General features: G+C 39.5%; 1 protein-coding gene across 1 annotated transcript in view; it reads left to right on the top strand.

Annotated features, from left to right (window-relative positions):
- Positions 1-565: 565 nt before the first annotated feature.
- The window catches only part of gra (granulito), a 121,083-nt gene continuing 109,120 nt past the window's right edge, over positions 566-12,528 (top strand). Inside the window, exon 1 of the mRNA XM_043688112.1 lies at positions 566-585. The gene's annotated coding sequence lies outside the window, so the exon portion shown is untranslated. The remainder of the gene's footprint in view (positions 586-12,528) is intronic.

Consider the following 12,528-nt stretch of genomic DNA (forward strand, 5'->3'; position numbering starts at 1 on the left):
TGTCTTAAATAATTTGTGGGTAAAGGGAGATATAAACGTCAGGTGTAATAATTGTGTATGATATTAAAAATATGACTTCTAACACAGTATTTTGATTTTGATCATCACTCTGGGACAGTATTTTTTCTGCCATAAGAGTAATAGTGTGAAATCAGGAATTAATCTCTGCTCCAGATTTTTCTTAACTTGTGGAACAGGTTTAAATCCTGTTTACTGACATCCAAAATTATGAATGCTTCCATTTCTCTGTAAACCAAAAATGCTAGCCGAACAGGACAATTAGAAAATCTGTATAATATGTCAAGAAACAGGTCACATGATAAATACTATGTAAGCTCTGATGGGCCAGCTCTGAGGTTTACAATAATATCTTTGCATTTTGACAATTGTGCTGAAAACATTATAATTTGCTTAAAGTGTCTTTCCCAGAAGATGGCAGTAGTAGCAGTAATGATTGTAAAAGCAAGCTGGAAAACAATTTCAATTCAGTGAATTGAAATAACATTTTGTACAAAGTCAGCAAATGCTCATCATACCAGAATGCCTTTGTTGCACCACGCTGGATGCAGTATAGAGAGGACTAAAGTAGGTTTATTGTAATCTGAGTTCAACATTTCAATACAGATATAAAATGATGTTTTCTATTTATCATTTCTCAGTGAATTTGCTTCTTTATGGTTTTTCTTTGTTCTGGTTTTGGAAGTTACTTTTACAATGTTAACTCAGGTTGAAAAAAATGACTCATAATACCAATGTGTTGTATATCTCAAAGACTGGAATTGTAGTTTTAAATATTCTCCCAATTACTTCTATAATATTTTGCGTGTGACCAATGATTATTTAAGTAGTTTTGGGGCAAAGGTACAGTTGAAAATTTAACTCCAGAATTTCTGTCAGACAAATTTTAAATTCTTTCACTATACATAGATTGCACTAATCATTAGGAATGATTTTTCTCATTAAAATAGCGAGGAAATTTACGTTTTAATTGACATGCGAAAACCATGGGCACAATTTTCTGTTGTCTCTGCCTGTTCACTGACTAATAAGGATACCAAGTGAAAGTGCATTTCGAGGCTGCTGGCCAGTATCTGAGAAAATAAGTTAAGCCAGTATTCAGTATCAGTATAAATAATCAACAAGCTTTGAGGCTAATATAAGAAACAAGCTGCAGGAGAAAGTGAAAAGGAAAGGTTTAGATTTGTCCAGCAGTTTTTAAAATCACTTCCTTATGCTACGCGGGCAGTAAAGTACTTTTGAAGGTAGTCACTGTCATAGAAAACTCAGCAGTCAAGTTTGCACACAGCAATGTGATACTGACCAAATAATTTGTCTTGTGAGGGATACATATTGGCCAATATGTTTGAGATAATAGCCCTGCTCTTCTTCATGATAGTGGTGTGGTATTTCTGACATTCACACAAACAGGCAGATGAAGTTTGCTTTAACATCTGAAAGACAGCACTTATAGCAGAGCATAATCCCTCAATTTATTCTGGAGAATTATATCTTCCCATCAAACATGCAGTCCTTTGATAGATTTTGGGTGTTTGTGAGCACAGTTACCTAATAAAGGCAGTTGATAATTCTTAAGGAATTTTCAGGTAGTTTATTAAGTTGGTTAAGCTGCAGTTAGATTTGATACATAAGTTAATTAAGCAAAACAAAAGCATACAACCCTGACAATTGAGGATGGTTCACTGATGCCAGAGGATGAACAAGATGTTAACATAGAGCATGTTGATCTCATTGAAGTTGTGAATGCAGTATCCTGCACTCTAGCTGAAGTGTCACGGAATTCTTGTCTGGTCTTCCCTTAATCTCTTCTGGTGCATCTCCCATCTGAAAAGGACAGTTCCTGACGACTGCCTGATGAGGACTGCCCTCTGACCCTGAGAACATGATGATGTACTTTATTTCGAGGAGCTGGTGGTTTACTCTGTGGCAATCATAATTTGAACCCTTTCAGCCAATGGACAGGGGACTTTATTCATGATGTCAAGATATTGGTTCTTCACTTGTCCATCTTCATCTGAAGGTTACTTTTCATTTTTTGGGGGAACAAAACTTTTATTTTATGAAACAATGCATTGATAAGGGGGTATATATGGTGCCATATAGCTCTTGACATCAGCTTATGGAATATAATGGTTTCAGGAAATAATCAAGTAACTGCAGTAATAGCAGTTAAATGAGAACTGATGTTATACAGGCAATACTACTAAATTTTAGTTTTAAAGGTATTCCAATTTGCAACATCCAATGTACCAACATTCCTCATGCATGTGAGGTAAAAGACAAGCCTAAACCTTTTGCAACCACTTTCAGCTAGAGCATTCAGTGGTTAATCCATTTCCATCCATGAGAATGCTTATGGAGCTGACTTTATTGTTCATAATTTGATGTAACAGGATTCCAAAGTTTTGATTTGTTGGTTATGGGACTACTTAGCTTCCTGACATACTGCTTTCACTGTTTAGTATCTATGTAATTCTGTTGTACCTTTTAGATTGCCACCAGATTTTATGATGTGACTGGTGTTGCTCATTGTTATGGGCTAGGCCAGACCACTCAAAACATTCTTGAGCAGGTAACCTAGATCATAACTTTGCAATTTATTTTGGGAAGTGTACGTGAGAATTATCTGGTGTAAGCCAGCTAGGTTGACTACTGGGTTTTAAAATAGACAGAAATGTATTCACAAAATTACACAATGAAACACAAAAAACAGAATAAAGAACCCCTACAGAACTCAGTCTATCCAAACTAGACTTAATTATGCTGTTCTGAATATACACAACAGTCCCACTAAGCAAACCACCTTAAAACACAATCATAAAATGGAACAGATGCTTACAGGTTGAAGTTAGAAGCGCAGAAGGAAAGAGAGTTCCCACACAGCTCCCTGTTGAACTCTTAACTAGCTCAGAACTGCTCAGCTAGAAAGTTGACCACTCCCCTTTCATTATACAGGTCACTTCTAAAACATGATGACTTTGACCTGAAGTCTCATCTGTTTATATATAAACAAAAAGGCTTCTCAATACCCTTTAATCTCTGTACCAAACCAGTCCGATTGACACCGAGAGCATTTACAACCCCTCTGAGAAAAGTCAAGGATATAATATCCTTGAGAAAAGGAACAGCTTTTAGAAAAAAGGAACCAGCTTTGTGACATCCCACGCCTTAAAACAAAGAACCATCAATACCAAATGAACCCGATGGCTTCATTTTTAAAACTCTTCAAAAACAAACTGGTTAGTAGTCTAAACACACATGTATACTAGACTAACTATACACATGCAAACATGCACAACCACATGCAAATTCAGATTGCGGTACACCTGCCACCGAACTCTTCCGTATTTCATTTGGGCCTTGATAATGCATCAGCAATCACATTTTCGTGACCTGCCACATGCATAATTGTAAAATTAAATGGCTACAACAACAAGCTCCATCTAAACAGTCTGGCATTTTTGTGCCTTAAATCTTTCGACAATGTCAATGGGCTATGATCAGTGTATACAATTGTCTCAGATGCATTGCTAGTAATATAAACTCTGAAATGTTGTAATGCCAACACCAAGCTTAAAGTCTCTTTCTCCATCATTGAATATTTCTGTTGATGAACGTTCAACTTCCTGGAAAAATACCCGATGGTCTTTCTATTCTCTCGTCATCCTCCTGCAGGAGCACTGCACCGACACCCACATCACTGGCATTGACAGCCACTTTGAAAGGCTTCATATAAACAGGTGTGGCTAATACTGGGGCAGTGGTTAACACAGTTTATAGGCTGTCAAATGCCTTTTGACAGTCCGCTGTCCACTGAAACTTCTTCCCATTTTTAACAATGCAGTGGGTGGAGCAGCCACAGTGCTAAAATTTGGCACAAATATTTGGTAAAATCCACTCAATCGCAGGAACCGTAGTACTGCTTATTTTGTAGACCTTGTGGGAAATTCCCCAATTACTTTCGTTTTCACATCCCGAGGGGCCTTTTGTCCATGTCCAATAACACGGCCCAAGAAGGTGACTTGGGCTTTGGGAGATGCACTTTTAGCTAGGTTTATCACCAAGCCTTCCTTCCGAAGTTGAGCGAACAAATCTGATAAATGCTGTAAATTGTCCTTCCATGAGTGACTAAATAAACACCAGGTCATCAATATACGCCACACAGTTGGGTAGTCCAGCAATGACCTTATTAGTCAGTCTCTTAAATGTGGCTGGAGCGATTTTCATACCAAATGGCATGACTTTGAACTGATATAGTCCATTTGGTGTTACAAAAGCCGAAATTGGCTTTGCTCTCTCTGACAGAGGGACTTGCCAGTAGCCTCTGAGCAAGCCCAACTTAGAAATGTAAGTTGCTTGTCCCAATCCTCCAGCTGTGGAATTGGATATGCATCAGTCTTTGTAATGGCGTTGACTTTGCGATAGTCCACACATAACTGTTGGATACCATCTGGCTTTGGCAGCATGAATATGGGTGAGCTCCAGTCACTGTAACTCACTTTGATTATGCCATCTCGAAGCATATACTCTATCTCCATCTGAACCTGTGCCAACTTTAGAGGGTTACACCTATAAGGATGGTGCTTAATCGGAACAGCATCTCCTATATCTACATCATGCACAATTATTTTAGTACTTGCAAGTTTATTTCTACATATCATCCCATGTAATCGTAATAAGTCTTTCAGGTCATTTCGATTTTCTTGTGGAAGGTAACTCAATACTTTATCCTAATTTTTGACAACTTCCTCATTGTCCAATTTGATTTGAGGAATGGCCAATTCAGAATCCTCTGAACTTGTTTCTTCCTTCTGTGCTGTAATCTTAACACTGTCTCCTCTTGCTTTCCTTCCTTCTCAAAATACCTTTTGAGCATATTCACATGACACACTCTGTGAGATTTCTTCCTGTCTGGAGTCCTTATCAAGTAGTTCACCTCACTCAATTTCCTCTTGATTTGGTATGGTAAACTAACTCTTACTTTTAAAGGCTCATCTGTTACTGGAAGTAACACCAACACTTTATTCCCAGTTGCAAAATTGCAAATTTGTGATTTCTTATCCACTTCCTGTTCATTGTATGCTGTGATACTTTTAAATATTGTTTAACCAACTCACCAACTCTATTTAATCATTCTCTAAAATTTGACATGTAGTCCAAATGGGTGGTCTCTGAATTCTGACTTATTAATTTGTCTTCAATCAATTTTAACGGTCTTCTTACCTCATGCCCAAAAAATAATTCAAATGAACTGAATTTGGTCAATTCATTTAGTGTATCTCTGATTGCAAAAAGTACAATGGAACTTCCTTATCCCAATAATCTGGATAATCCTGACCGTAAGCCCCCAACATGGTCTTTAGAGTTTGATGCCATCTCTTTAGCACTGCCTGCCATTCTGGATGGTACACAGTAGATTTGAATGGCTTTATTCCCAAGTTATCCATAGTTTGGATGTGAAGCTTGACCCTTGATCTGACTGGATCTCTATTGGTAGTCCATATCTAGTAAACACTTTAAGTAATGTCTCTACAACCTTTTAGCTGTGATGCTGTGTAATGGGGTTGCCTCTGGAAATCTAGTCGACACATCCATTATTGTTAATAAGTACTTATTCCCACTTTTTGTTTGAGGTAAGGGACCCACACAATCAATCAGGACTCTTGTGAAAAGTTCCTCAAATGCTGGAATAGGTATTAAAGATGCATGCTTTATTACTGCCTATGGTTTTCCGATTAGCTGACATTTATGACACGGCTACATCCTTGTGTAGTCCAGGCCAGTAAAAATGTCTTTGTATTTTAGCCTGTGTTTTCCTCACCCCTAAATGACTTCCAAGTGGTCGTTCATGCGCCACTTGCAGCACCTTCTTTCTATATCCTATTGGCAAAACAATTTAATGAATCTGCCTATTTCCCATCTGCTTGAATGTGTGATGGTCTCTATTTCCTCATTAAGACATAATTTGTTAAGTAATAACACACAGGGATGCATTCACTTTCCTTTTCTGTAATGCCTTTTGCTAAAACTGTTTTAATTTCTTCCTGCTGTAATTCGATCAGCTTAAAAGAGCTAAAGATACTTGCATGTTTACCTCTTTGCACTTTCTCTGTTCCACTTATCTGATCAAAAAAGGTCTCGGATAAAACTATGTCAGCTTTCTTTTCTGTGCCTTTTGATCTCTCCTGCTTCAACTTGTGCCTCTATGATCTTGTGACCACACAATCAGGGAAAACTCCTGAATAAAGATTCTTCATTTCTTCAGATTGCCTGGTTCTCCACTGGCTTTTCAACTAGAGTAGGCAGCATGCCCACCGGTGAATCAGCTATATCATTTGCAAGGATAAATTGTATTACTGGAGCTGAGAGTTTGTCCAGGACTCCAACCACAAATCCTCCAGTCTTCTCTGGACTCTCTAGCCTCACTTTACATAATTGAATGCTTTTATCTCACCATGAATTCATGTTACCAGTACCTTTTCCGGGAATAGTCCCTCAGGACTACATATGTCCTCATCCTTCAGCATTACATTAATATTGTAACTTCTTTACCTGCTACTCCTGGCCTATGTGAATAAACTTTACCCTTGCTTGTATATTTTTAAGCAGATCTGGCACTTCTTCCTTAATCAAGGATCACCTTGAATCCTCGGAGGCAGTTGTCTAACTTCCCTTATACTTTTTGTTACTTGTCCGGTTTTCCTACATCTGGCTTTCTCCTCGCCCACCAACACTGTGATTTTGTGCGGTCCACTTTATTACAATGAAAAAACCAGAGCTTTTTAACTCCTTTGTCCCCTCAAAGGTTTCTTTCTTATCCTGTGGTAAGTTATCCTTATGATCTTCACTGAGTTCTACCTTTCCCTTTCCACGTGAGGATTTCTTTTTGACCCAGTTTCTATCCCTTATGGACTGAAATCGATTCTGGAAGCCTAACCGTGATTTATGGACCAGCTCATAATCATCAGTCACTTCAGCTGCTAACCATGCCATTTTAACTCTCTGCTCTTCCACATGAGTTCACACTATGTCAGGCAGTAAATGTTTGAACTTCTCCAAAATAATTACCTCTCTAAGGGCATCATAGATTTGCTTGATTCTTCAAGCTCTTATCCATCTATTGATATTACTCTGTTTGATCCTTTCAAACTCAATATAGGTTTGACCAGAGCCCCTCCTTAGATTCCTGAAGCATTGTCGATAGGCTTCTGGTACAAGCTTATACACACTTAAGATGGCTTTATTCACCTCTTCATACTCCCCAGATACCTCCTCTGACAGGGATGCAAATACCTCACTAGCCTACCTACAAGTTTAATTTTGATCAACAAAACCCACATTGCCACTAGCCACTGCATTTGTTTCGCCAGCTTTTCAAATGAGATGGAAAAGCCTTCCACATCTTTCACATCAATTTTAGGCAATGCTTGAATGTACTTCTCACTAGGCCTCTGACTACCAGGGGCTTGCTCCTCCTCACTAAGCCTACTGTCAGCCTTTATCTCTAGCCTTTTACGTTGACTTTCCTTTTTAAGTGTCAGTTTTTGAAGTTCAAAAGCTCTCTCTTTTTCTTTCTCTGCTCTCCTTTCCCTCTCTTCTGCTGCTCTCTCTTTTACCATCTCTTCTGATTTTAATCGTAACTCAAGCTTTTTCATTTCTGCTGCCCTTTCCTTATCTCCCACCTCTAACTCAAGCTGCTTCATTTGCAATTGAATTCTTGCCATCTCTACAGAAGTGTGATGGTTTCTCCAGCAAGTTTAAATGTTGAGCTACTGCTGTAATTATCTCTCCTTTCCTCATAGAAACAGGCAGTTCCAATTCCAGCTTCTCTGCCTATTCTTGCAGCTTGGCCTTATTCAAAACATCCAAAGTCACCGTATCCACTTCCAGAAAACTTTTGACGACTGAAAGAGCTATTTCTATCCTAAGTTTTGTCCATCCAACCAAACCAAGACTAACATTTATTGTTCATTCCAAATTTCTTTTGAGAAGGTGATGGGATGCTGCCATCTCGAATTTCAGCTGCCTATTTGATGCAGATACTCTCATGTGTTGTGTTGAGGAGGGAGTTATAGAAATAAAGACACAAACTCCTACCACTAGCTGTTTAAAATCCCACAGACAGCCCCCAGTCTGTTATGGGCTAGGCCAGACCACTCAAAACTTTCTTGAGCAGGCAACCTAGACCATAGCTTTGCAATTTGTTTTGGTAAGAGTACAGTGAGAATTAATCGGAGTAAGCTAACAAGGTTGACTACTAGGTTTTAAAATAGACAGAAATTTAATCACAAAATTATACAATGAAACACAAAGAACAGAATAAAGAACCCCTATCCGCAATAGACTTAATAATGTTGTTCCGACTATACACAATAGTTTGAATAAGCAAACTCCCTAAAAACACAGTCAAAAAATGGAACAGATGCTTACGGGTTGAAGTTAGAAGGGCAGAGAGAGAGAGAAAGAGTTTCAACACAACTCACTGTTGAACTCTTAACTAGTTCAGGACTGAACCGAACTGCTCAACTAGAGAACTGACCACTCCCCTTTCATTATACTGGTCACTTCTAAAACATGACGACTTTGGCCTGAAGTCTCATCTGTTTACAAATAAACAAAAATACCTCTAAATACCCTTTAATCTCTGTACCAAACCAGTCTAATAAGCACCTGGAGCGTTTACGACCCATCTGAAAAAAACAAGGACAGAATATCCTTGAGAACAGGAACAGCTTTTAGAAAAAATGGAACCAGCTTTGTGACACTCATGCATACTGTTTTGCAATTTTGATTGAGCCAGAGTAATGTTAACATGATGAATTTAGAAGACCATGAACATTCCTTTTTTTAAAAAAAAAATTTTTGAAAGTAGACCTCACTGGGAAGACTAGCATTTATTGTTCATTCAAATTTCTCTTGAGAAGGTGATGGGATGCTGCCATCTCGAATTGCTGTTGACTGTTTGATGCAGATACTCTCGTGGTTGTGTTAAGGAGGGAGTTGTGGGATTTTGAGCAAAAATCAGGGAAAAGACAGCAAGGTCATTCCATTGTTGACACTTTGCTCTGAGGTTAGGAGAGGTTGTAGGACATTGTGTTCCTATGCATCTACTGCTTTTGTCATTCTAGGCATTACAAGTCATTCCAAAGGAACTTTGTTGGGTTGCTGCAATGCATATTGTATACAGTACACACTGCTACTGTTGTACTTTGGAAGCGGAGAGAGTGAATGCTTAAGTTGACGGATGGGGTGTGGAACAAGCAGACTGATTTGTTCTAACCTTCTTGAGTAGAGGTAGTGAGTGACATGTTGCAAGTGAAGAGTATTCCATCGCAATCCTGACCTGTGCTTTAGCAGATAGTAGACTGCTATTGGGGAGACAGAGGGTGAGTTGCTCACAATAGAATTCCCAGTCTCTGATCAGCCCTTGCAGAAAAAAGTATTTATATTGCTGATCTAGTTCAATTTCTGATAGCCTTAGGATGCTAGTGGTGGTGAAATCATTGAGAATGGTGTTGAATATCATGGTGAGATGCTTATACCTGTATTCTGATAGAAAATGTTGGAGAAACTCAACTAGTCTGGCAACATCTTTAGAACCTGAAGAGGAGTTGTATCAGATTCAAAATGTTAACTCTGTTTCTCTTTCCGCAAATGTCGCCAGGCCTGCTGAGTTTCTGCAGTATTTTCTGTGTTTGTTTCAGATTTTCAGCACCAGCAGTATTTTGCTTTTGCTTAGTAATGTTCTGCCTTGTTAGGGATGCTCATTGCCTGGCACTTAAGTGGCAAGTAAATCTTATGTCACACATCAGCCCATGCCTAAACATTGCCTAGGTCTTATGACAGGTGATCACACAATGCATCAGTATTTGAGGAACTGCAACCACAACCATCTTCCTTTGTGTTAGATTTGACTCCAATCAGCAGGGGGGTTTCCCCACAATTCTCACTGACTTTAATTTTGATTGATGCCACCCTCAGTCAAATGCTGTCTTGGTGCGAAGAGCAGTTACTCTCACCTAACTATCTTTGATGTGGAGGTGCTGGCATTGGACTGGGTTGGGCAAGGTCAAAAATCACACGACACCAGGCAATACTATCACCAGATGTAGTGTGACTTTTTACCTAACTGTCTTTGGAGTCTGCTCCTTTATCCATATTTGGACCAAGACAATAATGATGTGAGGAAATAAGTGACCATGGTGGAGTTGAAACTGAGCATCAAAAAAACACTTTTCCTGTGTAAGTTACATTTGATAGCACTGTCAATGATATTTGACACGATTTAACAATCAAGAAATGCTGATTGGGTGGTAATTGGCCAAATTGTTTTGCTTTTTAAGGATGATACATACCTGGGCAACATTCTACACTATTCAGTAGATCCAAAACAGATAGCTCTACTGGAACAGGAACTAGACTGGAGACACTTCTTAGTATTACTTCTACTAAATCTACTTCTTAGTAGATTGGTCCCTGCAGCTCGTGTCGTTATGATGTGCCTTCTGCCCCTTGATACCAAATGGAGTGAATATAATTGGCCGGAGATTGGTACTGTGATGGTGAAAATTTCAGAAAGAGGTTGAAATGAATCATCAAATGAGGACTTTTGGCTGAAGATGGCTCCAAATGCTTCAGCCTTTTCTTTGCACTGAGGTGTAGGGGACCCCCATCATTAAATTTGGGAATATTTGTGGAGTGTCTCTTTGTTGGGTCCACTCTCATTCATGAATGGATAAGGTAGGAGCGTAGAGCTTTGAACTGATCCGTTGCAGTTAGTGCTCAAATATCACTTTGATACAGCTGGTACAACTGTGGTGCAACTGATGGCATAGTTCTACTTTGAATTTGTAAGACCTAACATAATGCTAATGTCATGATGGAGGGTGTCCTCAATGTAAAGAAAAAGTTTTGTGCACATAAGTACTATATGGTGGTCACTCTTATCAATATTGTCATGGATAGTTGGTTCATCTCAGCCTGCTGCTGAGATCCTCACCATTACAGATCCCAAGCCCAGGTTGTGGCAGAGAAAGAAGATGAAAGAAGTAAATGTGGCACTCCAAGTCTCATTACATGTCTAATGTTGTTCCCATGTTTGACGAATGAACTCTGTGCAGGTCCAGCCACTTTGAACGGGCGTCCAAAATGACTAAGAACATTGAGCCTATGAAAGGGCCGGCATAGTCAACGTGTAACTGAATCCAAGGTTTACCCGGCCAATCCCATTAATGTGAGGGAGCTGCTGATGGTAATTTTTGTCTTTGTTGGCATGTTGGGCATTGCCCCACCAATGTTGCTATGTCTGCTTCCAATCCTAGTCACCAGACATAACTTTTCACCAACTTTTTCACTTTGGACATACCTGAATGACCCTGGTGGGGTTCAGTGGGTGTCGGTGGGGAACCTTTTCTCGGGACAATCATTCTTGCTGTCCACAATAAAATTCTGTCCCCCATGGTGATCTGGTCTTGTCAGGTTGAGAAAGGTTTCATTTCTGGTTGTGATGGCCCTTTTGTTTCCCCCATCACTACCAGCTGTTTTGGTTTTGCCAGGACCGGATTGTTTTGCATCCATGGTCTGATATTGTCAGTAGTGACCGGAAGGGTGTCCAGAAAGTTTAAAACCAGAATGGACTCTTCTCTCTCTTCTCTTCCAGTGATGGTATCACCGTTTGGGGGGGTGGGGGGGAAGGTGGCGGGGTAGGCAGGGTAGGCAGGATCAAGGCATCTGCATTTGCTACTTGTCCTCCTAGACAGTGTTCATAGTTGTAATTGTATGCATTTAGAATGAGAGCTCATCCATTGAATTTGAGCTGAGGCTATGGGTAGCATGGCCTTGTCATCTTTGAGTAGCTCGAGCAGGAGCTTGCGGTCTGTTACTGTAACAAATTTATGTCCATAAAAGTATTGTTGGAACTTTCTCATGACAAAGATGACCACCAAACCTTCTTTCTCTATCTGGGTGTATTTGTGCTCTGCATCAGCCAAAGTACAGGAAGCAAATGCTATTGGGCATTCCTCTCCATGTGCCATCTGTGAGCCAATACTATCCCCATCCATATGGGGAGGCATTACACGTCAATTACACATCTTGCTTGGGATTATAGTGTGTCAACACCTTAACAATTAAAGCTGCTTCTTCACTTTCCTAAAGGCTATGTTATGGCTCCGAGACAATTTCCAAGGCTGCCCCTTTTTTAATAGCAGATGGATTGGTGCCGGGGTAGAGACTATGTTACATATAAAGTATGCATAATAATTCATCAATCCAAGGAAAGACATAAGCGCCAGTTGACGTTTGAGCCAGGGAACCTTTAATCGCCTTCACTTTATCTTCCAATGGGTGCAACCAAATCTTGTCAGCTCTGCAGCGAAAGTAGTTCATTTGGGGTGTTTGGAACACACATTCTTCCCTTCTAAGCCTGACTTAGAAAATTTTTTGAAGGACTATGTCCAAGTTCTCTAAGTGTTTTTTATTGATCTTCCCTATTATTAGCAAATCATTTCG

This window comes from Chiloscyllium plagiosum, chromosome 4, assembly GCF_004010195.1.
Source record: "Chiloscyllium plagiosum isolate BGI_BamShark_2017 chromosome 4, ASM401019v2, whole genome shotgun sequence".
NCBI classification, from domain to species: domain Eukaryota; kingdom Metazoa; phylum Chordata; class Chondrichthyes; order Orectolobiformes; family Hemiscylliidae; genus Chiloscyllium; species Chiloscyllium plagiosum.